Source organism: Lutra lutra, chromosome 9 (genome assembly GCF_902655055.1).
Source record: "Lutra lutra chromosome 9, mLutLut1.2, whole genome shotgun sequence".
Taxonomy (NCBI): domain Eukaryota; kingdom Metazoa; phylum Chordata; class Mammalia; order Carnivora; family Mustelidae; genus Lutra; species Lutra lutra.
The window spans coordinates 20,711,483-20,723,043 of NC_062286.1; positions in this window are offsets into that span (position 1 = coordinate 20,711,483).

Consider the following 11,561-nt stretch of genomic DNA (forward strand, 5'->3'; position numbering starts at 1 on the left):
GCCGGAAGAGACAAGGAAATGGATTCTTCTCCTGAGCCTCTAAAAGAAATGCAGCTCTGCTGACATCTTTATCTTAACCCTGTAAGATTCACTTCTGATGTCTGATCCTCATGACTGTAAGATATGACATTCGTTTTGTTTTAAATCACTATATTCGTAGTAATTTGTTATAAAAGCAATATGAAACAAATAGAATCCATGCAGTTACTTAAAAAAACTTTTTTTGATTACTGTTATTACGATTTGGATCTTTCTGTTTTCTGTTTCTTCACCGAGACTTCATCCTCTGATTCATTTCAGGAATATTCATACTTATGACACTTTTATAATAATTGCTTTAATGTCTTTTTTTTTTTCAAGATAATTCTAACATCTGTGTCATTTCAGTATTGCTGTCTGTTCATTGTTTTTTTTTCCCATGTGAGTTGAGATTTCCTTTTTTTTTTTTAAATATGCCAAGTAATTTTGGATTGTATCTGGACATTTGATATTATATTGTTTAAATCCAATGGAAAATGTTGATATTTTTGTGTTGCAGGCATTGACCTGGTTGATTAGGGTCATGAGATCTGACCGACCATGTGTGGATTGTATTTTTAACATCAGTTCCCTTTCCAAAAGTCTTAAGTGCTATTCAGATCTGCTGCATACACGCCCCCAGTGGCCAGTATGGGCACTGGTGATGGTCTGTCTCACTGTAGTTCTAAGTGTATGGTGGTATGCTATTTTAGGGTCAGATTCAGACATGCATAACAGGGGATGATCCCAGGATTTCATAAAACTCAATGGGGTCGTCTTCTTGAACTCTTTATCTCTCAAGTCACTCAAACTACTCTGGAATAATACTTTTGTCAAGATCCCAGTCATACAGCACACTTATCCCCTGTTTCTATTGCATGTGTTTTAAACACATTTTTAAGTGCATTACAGAAGGCTTATGACAGAGATTTCCTTAATACACTCTTCTCAAAGTAGCATGCACATATCTCTTATAACCATCGTTAGTACTTTTTTTTTCCTTTTTTTAGAGGGTGGTAGGGGCAGAGGGAGAGGGAGAGATAAAGTCTTAAGAGGCTCCAGGTTTAGCGCCAAGCCCCATGTGGCGTTTAATCTCACAACCCTGAGATTGTGACCTGAGCCAAAATCAAGAGTCAGATGTTTAACCCACTGAGACAGTCAGGCACCCCTTTATTACATTTGTTTAAAAAACTCTCTAGGGGGGCCTGGGTGGCTCAGTGGGTTAAGCCTCTGCCTTCGGCTCAGGTCATGATCCCAGGGTCCTGGGATTGAGCCCCGAATGGTGCTCTCTGCTCAGCAGGGAGCCTGCTTCCCCCTCCCTCTCTGCCTGCCTCTCTGCCTACTTGTGATCTCTCTCTCGGTTAAATAAGCAAATGAAATCTTAAAAAAAAGATTTTTATTTATCTATTTGACAGAGAGAGAGAGAGAGCACTCAAGCAGGAAGAGGGAGAAGCAGGCTCCCTGCTGAGCAGGGATCTTGATGTGGGACTCAATCCCAGGACCCTAGGATCATGACCTGAGCTGAAGGCAGACACTCAACCAACTGAGCCATCCAGATGCCCCATATCCATTATCTTAAAAAAGACTGCTTTGTTTGTAGCAGATGGATGGCACTCTTACAGTCACTGTTATTACATGTGTTTCTAAACCCTTCTCCAGATGCATTACAGAAGAACTAAGTACCCTTAGAACACTTAATAATATCTTTTACATGGGCACCTGGGTTGGCTCAGTCAGTTAAGCATCTGCCTTTGGCTCAGGTCATGATCTCAGGGTCCTGGGATCAAGCCCCTTGTTGGGCTCGCTGCACATTGGAGAGTCTGCTTCTCCCTCTGCTCCACCCCCAGCTCATGCTCTCTCTCTGTTAAATAAATAAAATCTTTAAAATAAAATATCCTTTACAGGATAAAATCCAACCTCCTCAAGTCTAACTGATGTAATGAGATGGGTAGAGGCCATTTGATGGGTCATAATTGCCAATAGGAAGTGAACTGATCACTTCCTGACCTGATAATACTCAGGTCAAATAAAAATGAGGGTGAGTACCATGCTGTCTCCTTCAGTGTGGGGCAGGATTAGTTTGGACCTTTATCTCACACCTAAAGAATAAGTCCCACCAAATAGGATTTTGCATTCAATTAAAATTCCACTGTATTAGGGTGACAAGGATATATCAAAAATATAAAAGCAAGAAAATAATTTATTTCAAAAAGCAACTTTGATATTAGTTTATTAGAGCAATGCAGGCTTGTTGAAAAAAATTAAGATAACTAAAGACAATGTATAATTTAGAAACTGAAAGTACTCACGGCTCTTTTTCTGGTCATGAAATGAACCAAGCTGTATACTTTGCTTTTGAGTTATTTACTTTAAAAGTGTTATGTTTCCTGTTTTTGTTTCTAAAAATGAAATGTCCACAACTTTCATGTTGCTCTCTCACACACAGAAGAAATATACAAAGAAGTTGATTTTTACTTAATGTAGTTCTCAGATTGTTTTTTCTTGAGTCTGTGAATTTTAAACAAATTTTAGAAAAGAAATTTATTGAAGAATGGCCCAAGAAGTGGAAATAACCTACCATACAAAAATAGTAGAATTAATAAACAAATTATAGTTTCACAATGTACTACCATGCTTTAATATTTATTTACTTTTAAAAATTAAACAATATTTATTTATTTATTTGAGAGAGAGAGCACATGCTCAAGCACGAGCAGTGGGGAGGAGGAGAGAGAGAAGCAGACTCCCTGCTGAGCACGGAGCCCGACAAGGGGCTTGATCCCAGGACCTGGGATCTTAACCTGAGTCAAAGGCAGATGCTTAACTGACTGAGCCACCCGGGCACCCCCACCATACCTTAAAACCAGGCAGATATTAAAATGAATGAACTAGATCTATATGAATGGATGTGAATCAACCTCAAAACAATGTTAAATCTAAACAATGTTGTAAATGGTTAGGGATAGTGGGATACCATCAAGTACACGCACATACCCAAAATAATGCCGCATTGAATCTGGATGTGAACACATGTAATGAAAGTTTAAAATATGAATAGGAATGATAACCTCAAGATAGTGGCTACCTCTGGGGATAAAATGGAAAGAGATAGTAAAGATTTAGAGCTTCAGCTGAAACAAAAAAGAAGCAAAAGTCCTGAAACATGGGTGGTAAAAGATTAACATCTGTTAATTTGCAGTGCTGTGTGGATCGCAAGTATGTTACTTTCTATATGTTATAGTTAAAATGGATGATGATGATGATGATCATGGACAGAGAGATGAGGAAACCTTCCTTCCTTTGACTGTTAAGAGAATATTTGGGGGCATCTGGGTGGCTGAGTTAAGTGTCTGACTCTTGATCTCAGCTCAGGCCTTGATCTCAGCGTCTTGATCTAGGGGCCATGAGTTCAGGCCATATGGGCTGGGCTCCATGCTGGGCTACTTTAAAAAAAAAAAAAAGGCCATTTGATTCATCCTTATGCTTTTTCTGCTAAAAGATAAGATCGTTTTTATGATGTAGCAATTTTTTTAAGTTTTTTTTTTTTTAAGATTTTATTTATTTGACAGAGAGAGATCACAAGTGGGCAGAGAGGCAAGCAGAGAGAGAGAGAGGAGGAAGCAGGCTGCCTGGAGAGCAGAGAGCCCGATGTGGGACTCGATCCCAGGACCCTGAGATCATGACCTGAGCTGAAGGCAGAGGCTTAACCCACTGAGCTACCCAGGTGTCCCTGATGTAGCAATTTTTTAAAGGAAACTTTTAATTTTTGAAGAGTTATACATTTACAGAGAAACTGCAAAGATAGTAGAGTGAGTTTTCATAGACTCATATACTTATTATAAACATTCGTATGGTAAATCTGCCACAATTAATGAATATTCATACATTATTTTTTTAAACTGAAGTCTGTACTTTATTCAGATTTCTCAGTTTTTAAAAATCTAATATCTTTTTTCTATTTCAGGATCTCATCCTGGAGATCACAATACATTTAGCCATCGTGTTTCCTTTGGCTCCCAGACTGACTGGGATTTTGTAGAACGTCCCTTGGTTGAAGTTTCTACTGGTGTCCTTACTTTACCACTCTGAGCGAAGTGTAGAACTTCTTACCTCTTTTATATCTCATTTCTTTTCTCCCATTTTATAATATAGTTGTCTTAAATATTTCTCCTGCATACATTTAAAACCACACCAGTGTTATACTTTTTTAAAACCAGCAAATATAATTTTAAAAACTCAGAGAAATGCCTATTGGATGTACCCGTATTTTTACTTGCCATGTTCTTTCTTCTTTCCTGATGCTTCAAGGCTCTCTCTTTTATCATTTTCCTTTTGTTTAGAGAACTTCTTTCGGCCATTCTTTTATTTTTTTCCAAGATTTTATTTATTTATTTGAGAGAGTGAGAGAGAACATGGGAGGGGAGAAGGTCAGAGGGAGAAGCAGACTCCCCATGGAGCTGGGAGCATGATGTGGCACTCGATCCCACGACTCCAGGATCATGACCTGAGCTGAAGGCAGTTGCTTTACCAACTGAGCCATGCAGGTGCCCTTCCTTCTTTTTAAAAAAATTTTATTTTTCATTTAAATTCAATTAATTAAAATGTAATATATTATTACTTTCAGAGGTAGAGGTCAGTGATTCATCAGGCTTATATAATACCCAGTGCTCATTACATTACGTTCCCTCCTTAATGTCTATCACCCAGTTCCCCCATCCTCTCACCACCCCCTTCCAAGCAATCCTTAGTTTGTCTCCCATGATTAAGAGTCACTTATGGTTTGTCTCCCTCTCTGATTTCATCTTGTTTCATTTTTTCCTCTCTTTCCCTATGATCCTCTGCCTTGTTTCTTAAATTCCACATATCAGCGAGATCATGGGAGACAAACTAAGGATTGCTTGTCTAGACAAACTAAGGATTGTCTTTCTCTGGTTGACTTATTTCCCTTAGGATAATACCCTCTAGTACCATCCACATTGCTGCAAATGGGAAGATTTCATTTTTTGATGGCTGTGTAGTATTTCATTGTATATATATGCCACTTCTTTATCCATTCATCTGTCAATGGACAACTGGGCTCTTTCCACAATTTGGCTATGGTGGATATTGCTGCTATAAACATTGGGGTGCACGTCCCCCTTTGGATCACTACATTTGTTATCTTTGGGGTAAACCCCTAGTAGTACAATTGCTGGTCACAGTTGCTTTATTTTCAACTTTTGCAGAACCTCCACACTATTTTCCAGAGTGGCTACACCAGCTTGCATTCCTACCAACAGTGTGAGAGGGTTCCCCTTTCTCTGCATGCTTGCCAACATCTGTTGTTTCCTGACTTGTTAATTTTAGCCATTCTGACTGGTGTGAGGTGGTGTCTGATACGACATTTACAAATATCTTTTCTCATTCTTTCAGTTATCTTTTGGTTTTGTCAACTGTTTCCTTTATTGTGCAAAAGCTTCTTGTCTTGAGGAAGTCCCAATAGGCCATTTTTGGCTTTGTTTCCCTTGCCTTTGGAGCTGTGTCTAGCAAGAAGTCGAGGCAGCCGAGGCACAGAGTTTGCTACCTGTGTTCTCCTCTAGGATTTTGATAGATTCTTGTCTCACATTTAGGTCCATTTTGAGTCTGTTTTTGAGTATGGTGTAATTCTTCTGCATGTGGCTATCCAATTTTCCCAACACCATTTGTTGAAGAGACTTTTTTCCACTGGATAGTCTTTCCTGCTTTGTCAAAGATTAATTGACCATAGAGTTGAGGGTCCATTTCTGGGTTCTCTATTCTGTTCCACTGATTTATGCGTCTGTTTCTGTGCCAGTACCATACCATCTTGATGATTATGATTACCTTGATGATGATTACCTCAAGCTTTGTAATAGAGCTTGAGGTCTGGGATTGTGATGTCACCAGCTTTGGTTTTCTTTTTCAACATTCTTTTGGCTATTGGGGGTATTTTCTGGTTCCATACAAATTTTAAGATTATTTGTCTCAGCCCTGTGAAACCAGTTGATGGTATTTTGATAGGGATTGCACTGAATGTAAAGATTGCTCTATTTGTTCTTCCAATCCATGAGCATGGAACATTTTTCCATTTCTTTGTGTTTTCTTCAATTTCTTTCATGAGTGTCCTATAGTTTTCTGAGTACAGATCCTTTGCCTCTTTGGTTAGGTTTATTCCTAAGTATCTTATGGTTTTGGGTGCAATGGTAAATGGGATCGACTTCTTAATTTCTCTTTCTTCTGTCTCATTGTTCATGTATAGAAATGCAACTGATTTCTGTGTCCTGCCACTTTGCTGAATTCCAGTATGAGTGCTAGCAATTTTGGGTGGAGTCTTTTGGGTTTTCTACATAGAGTATCATGTCATCTGCAAAAAGTGAGAGTTTTACTTCTTTGCTGATTCAGATGACTTTTATTTCTTTTTATTGTCTGAATACTGAGGTTAGGACTTCTAGTACTATGTTGAACAACAGTGGTGAGAGTGGACATACCTGCCATGTTCCTGACCTTAGGGGGAAAACTCAATTTTCCCCATTGTGAATGATATTCGCAGTGGGCTTTTGTATATGGCTTTTATGATATTGAGGTATATTCCCTCTAGCCCTACGCTGTGAAGAGTTTTAATCAAGAAAGGATGCTATACTTTGTCAAATTTCTTTTTGCATCTGTTGAGAGTATCCTATGGCTCTGTCCTTTCTTTTATTAATGTGATGTATCATGTCGATTGATTTGTGGATGTTGAACCAAACTTGCAGTCCAGAAATCCCACTTGGTAGTGCTGAATAATCCTTTTAATGTACTGTTGGATCCTATTGGCTAGTATTTTAGTGAGAATTTTTGCATCCATATTCATTAGGGATATTGGTCAGTAATTCTCCTTTTTGGTGGGGTCTTTGTCTGATTTTGGGATCAAGGTAATGCTGGCCTTAGAAAGAGTTGAAAAGTTTTCTTTCCATTTCTATTTTTTGAAACAACATAGAAGAATAGGCATTAATTTTGCTGTAAATGTTTGGTAGAAATCCCCTGGGAAGCCATCTGGCCCTGGACTCTTCCTTCTTGGGAGATTTTTGATGACTGCTTCAATTTCCTTGCTGGTTGGGACACCTGGGTGGCTCAGTTGGTTAAGCCGCTGTCTTTGGCTCAGGTCATGATCCCAGAGTCCTGGTATTGAGTCCCACATTGGGCTCCTTGCTCAGTGGGGAGCCTGCTTCTCTGCCTGCCACTCTGCCTGCTTGTGCTCTCTCTCTGACAAATAAATAAATAAAATCTTAAAAAAAATTTTTTTTAAATTTTCTTGCTGGTTAGGGGTCTGTTCAGGTTTTCTGTTTCTTCCTGGCTTAGTTTTGGTAGTTTATACCTCTCTAGGAATGCATACATTTCTTCCAGATTGCCTAATTTGTTGGCATATAGTTACTCATAATATGCTCTTATAATTGTTTGTATTCCTTTGGTGTGGATTGTGATCTCTCCTTTTTCATCCATGATTTTATTTATTTTGGTCCTTTCTCTTTTCTTTTTGATAAGTCAGGCCATCAGTTTATTAATCATTAATTATTTCAAAGAACCAGATCCCAGTTTTGTTGGTCTGTTCTACTGTTCTTTTGGTTTCTATTTCATTGATTTCTGCTCTGATCTTTATTCTCTTCTCCTGCTGGGTTTAGGCTTTATTTGCTGTTCTTTCTCCAGCTCCTTTAGGTATAGGGTTAGGTTGCTTATTTGAGACATTTCTTGTTTCTTGAGAAAGGCTTGCACTGCTATCTGCTTCCCTCTTAGGACCGCCTACGCTGCATCCCAAAGGTTTTGAACACTTGTGTTTTTGTTTTCACTTGTTCCATGAATTGTTTTAAATTCTAACTTCCTGATTGACCTATTCATTCTTTATTAGGATGCTCTTTAGCTCCCATGTATTTGAGTTCTTTCCAACTTTCTTCTTGTGATTGAGTTCCAGTTTCAAAACATTGTGGTCTGAATATACGCAGGGAATGAGCCCAGTCTTTTGGTACCAGTTGTGACCTGATCTGTGACCCAGGATGTGACCTATTCTGGAGAATGTTCCATGAGTGAAGAATGTGTATTCTATTGCTTTAGGATGGGATGCTCCGAATATATCTGTGAAGTCCATCTGGTCCAGTGTGTCATTCAAAGACCTTGTTTCCTTGTTGATCTTCTGCTTAGATTATCTGTCTATTGCAGTGAGGGGGTGGTGGTATTAGAGTCCCCTACTATTACTACATTATAATCAATGTGTTTCTTTGATTTTGTTATTAATTGGCTTACATAATTGGCTGCTCCTATGTTAGGGGCATAAATATTTACAATTTGTTAGATCTTCTTGTTGGATAGACCCTTTAACTATGATATAGTATCCTTCCTCATCTTTTATTACAGTCTTTGGTTTAAAATCTAATTCACCCGATGTAAGGATTACCACCCCAGCTTTCTTTTGATGTCCATTACCATGATAAATGGTTTTCCACCCCCTCACTTTAAATCTGGAAGTGTCTTTGGGTCTAAAATGAGTCTCTTGCAGACACCATATCAATGGGTCTTGCTTTTTTATCCAATCGGATATCCCATGTCTTTTGATGGGGGCATTTAGCCCATTTACATTCAGAGTAACTACTGGAAGATTTGAATTTAGTGCTATTGTATTACCTGTAAAGTTTCTGTCTGTATATTTTTCTGTTCCTTTCTGGTCTATGTTACTTTTGGGCTCTCTCTTTACTTAAAGGATCCCCTTTAATATTTTTTGCAGTGCTGATTTAGTGATCACAAATTTTTCATTTCTCTTTGTCCTGGAAGTTTTTTCTCTCTCCTATTTTGAGTGATATTCTTGTTGAATAAAGTATTCTTGGTTGCATATTTTTCTTATTTAGCACCCTAAATATATCATGTCAGTCCTTTCTGGCCTCCCAGGTCTCTGTGGATAGATCTGCTGCCAGTCTAAAGTTTCTATCCTTGTAGCTACAGACCTCTTGTCCTAAGCTGCTTCTAGGATTTTTGCTTGTCTCTGAGATTTGCAAGTTTCAGTATTATATGTCAAGGTGTTGACCTATTTTCATTGATTTTAAGGGGGAGATTCTCTGTGGTTCCTGGACTCGAAGGCTGCTTCCTTCCCCAGATTAGGGACATTATCCACTATAATTTGCTCCCATATCCTTCTATCTTTCCCCCCCTCCCCGCTTTCTCTTCTTCTGGGATCCCAATTACTCTAATATTGCTTTGCTTTATCATATTACTTATCTTTCCAATTCTCCCTTCACGATCCAGTAGTTGTTTATCTTTCTTTTTCTCAGCTTCTTTATTCTCCATCATTTTGTCTTCTATATCACTAATTCTCTCCTCTGCCTCATTTATTCTAGCAGTTAGAGCCTCCACTTTTGATTGCATCTTATTAATAGCCTTTTTTATTTCAACTTGGTTGGATTTTAGTTCTTTTATTTCTCCAGGGATTCTCTAGTGTCTTCTGTGCTTTTTTTCAAGCCTAGCTAGTTTCTTTATAGTCATTATTCTGAACTCTAGTTCTGACATCTTACTTATGTCCATACTGATAAGGTCCCTGGCAGTCAGTACTGCCTTTTGTCCTCTTTTTTGAGGTGAGTTTTTCTGTCTTGTCATTTTTGGAGAAAGGAATTGCTTTTCTATTTGCAGAGTTGCAGCTATTTTCTTAGATCTCTGCTTGAGTTCACAGGTGTTCAGAATGATTTGATAGTTATCTAGCTGAATTCCTGGAACCAAACAAAACTAAAGTCTCCTACTCCTCCACCATCTAACTAATATATAATGTTGAATTCAAATTCAAGTATTACTGAATTTCAAATTTTTCCCACCAAGACAGCTCAGCTGTTGCAGAAGCAATGTTGATCTGTTTGGGACAAGAAGGTAGAACTCCCAGCATTCCCCCTGACATCCCTGTGCTGAGCTCAAGAAGGACTGAGAAATATTTGCAGCTTTTCAGTCTTGAAGACCACAGGAAGAGCCAGGGTCATAAAGGAAGGCTGCCCAGGAAAAACCTGCACATTTTTTGAGCCTCAGGGAAGGAGAGTCCCAAAGTAGTTCTGGCTTGGACCCAACTCCCTCTGTCAGACTTCATGGTCTTGCCTACGGTAATTTATCTAGATCCTGTCATCCTCTTCCAGCTCCTCCTCAGTCTTCCCTGTATCTTTGAGAGCAATTCCTCTCCAGGGCCAGGGTGATGATGGCCATGGCTGCCAGGGACTCCAGCCACAGACACCTTCTTTATGAGAGAATTATTTCTTCTACTATATTTCTAGGCTTTCATTTCTAAAATAAAGTCTTTACTTCTAGCACTTCATTAAGCTTAAAGGCTGTGCCTGTACAAAGATGGGATTTTTAAAATTACTGATTAAAAGTGCTTTATCCTACTTAATCTTCCCTTGGGTTTTTATCTATTTCCTTAGTTACAAGCCATATTTCTTTCTAGGAATTTGGGCTCTTTTTGAATCCATTTTAATGTCTTCATTCTTTATTTCAAAATTTTCTAGAAAAACTGTTGTTTCTTTAAAAAAAAAGATTTTATTTATTTGTTAGAGAGAGAGAGCACAAGCGGGGGAGCAGCAGGCAGAGGGAGAAGCAGACTTCCCACTGAGCAGGGAGCCTGATGTGGGACTAGATCCCAGGATGCCTGAGCCGAAGGCAGATCCTCAACCAACTGAACCACCCAGGTGTCCCTGTTGTTTCTTTCTGTTGATTACCTACCTACTGATTTAAGAGGGGACTGGCTGGTGGCTACCTTAATGGCTTACTTCTCAAATGATCCTCTTTGGCCTTTCTTTTCTTTTTTTTTTTTTAAAGATTTATTTATTTATTTATTTGACAGACAGAGATCACAAGCGGGCAGAGAGGCAGGCAGAGAGAGAGGAGGAAGCAGGCTCCCCGCTGAGCAGAAAGCCCGATGCGGGGCTCGATCCCAGGACCCTGAGATCATGACCTGAGCCGAAGGCAGCGGCTTAACCCACTGAGCCACCCAGGCGCCCCCTCTTTGGCCTTTCTTATCCCCATTCTCATTTCCCAGAAAGAGAAATCCAGCATGAGAAATTTGCTGTTGCTTACATCAAAAACTTACAACTGTCTCCCCATTGATAAGAGACAGGTTATCCTAAACAAGCACCCTATTAACATGCGTCCCTTCCTACTTTGTAAAATGTTAGACCTTTACAGTTTTAGTTTTATACATACTGCAGGATTTTAGAGTTCTACAGTTTTAGCTTTGCAAATTTGCTATAATGTTCTGGTAGATAGGTCTTAAAAAGTTATTCAAAGCAACTTTACCTAAAATAATAAAAAGCTCATAAATTATAAACACTGAGTTCATGATATTCTTCTGTCTTTCTCTGGTCATCAATAGACTTCTTTTTTTTTTTTCATCAATAGACTTCTGATTGTAGGAAGTATGCATATGTTATTTTGTGCTTTTCTTTGGAATATATTGTTATTTTACTTTTAGAAATTGAGATAAAATTCACTTACCATAAAATTTTAAAGGGTACATTTCAATAGTTTTTAGTATATTCATAAGGGTGTGCAAC